Genomic DNA, 810 nt, shown 5'->3' on the forward strand with positions numbered 1-810 from the left:
AAAAAAATAAAAAAAATAAAATAAGAAAAAAATTAAAGAAAAAAAAAATAAAAATAAAAAAAAAAGGGGGGAAAAAAAATTAAAAAAATTAAAAAAAAAAAAAATAAAATATATAAAAAAACCTTTTTTGTTAATAAAAAAGGGACACATCCCATTTCCACACATCACACTACACACAACAAACACTAAATAAAAAAAATAAAAAAAAAAATTTTAAAAAATTAATAATAGAGTTTTTGGGTAGTATAAATAACAAAAAAGCATTAATATATTTTAAAATTTAAAATAATAAAAATTTAATAAAAAAAAAAAAAAAAAAAACAAAAAAACATAAAAAAAAAAAAATTAAAAAAAAAAAAAAATAAATAAACAAAAAAAAAAAAAAACAAAATTTTTTTAATAAAAAAAAAAAAAAAAAAAAAAATTAAAACAACCACCCCAACACACCACAACACCACAAACCCACACCCACACACCCCCCACACACACCACCCACACACACACAACAACAACACCAACACCACCCACACAAAATAAAAAAAAAAAAAAATAAAATTAATAAAAATTTTAAATAAAAAAAAAAAAAAATACAAAAAATTAAAAAAAAAAAAAATAAAATAAAAAATAAAAAAAAAAATATAAAAAAAAAAAAAAAAACATATATATAAAAAATTATATTTTATATAAATTTTAATTAATTTTATATAAAAAAATTTTATATATTAATAATAAAAAAAAATATTAAATTTTAATATTTAAAATTTAATAATTATTAATTAATATTTTATAAAATTTTTATTATATAAACCC

The 810-nt window shown here is 13.2% G+C and overlaps 1 protein-coding gene across 1 annotated transcript in view; it reads right to left on the reverse strand.

Annotated features, from left to right (window-relative positions):
• Positions 1-810, reverse strand: part of LOC119591727 (balbiani ring protein 3-like) — a gene marked incomplete in the record, with an annotated part of 83,966 nt that overhangs the window by 71,680 nt on the left and 11,476 nt on the right.

Source organism: Penaeus monodon, chromosome 29 (genome assembly GCF_015228065.2).
Source record: "Penaeus monodon isolate SGIC_2016 chromosome 29, NSTDA_Pmon_1, whole genome shotgun sequence".
Lineage (NCBI taxonomy): Eukaryota > Metazoa > Arthropoda > Malacostraca > Decapoda > Penaeidae > Penaeus > Penaeus monodon.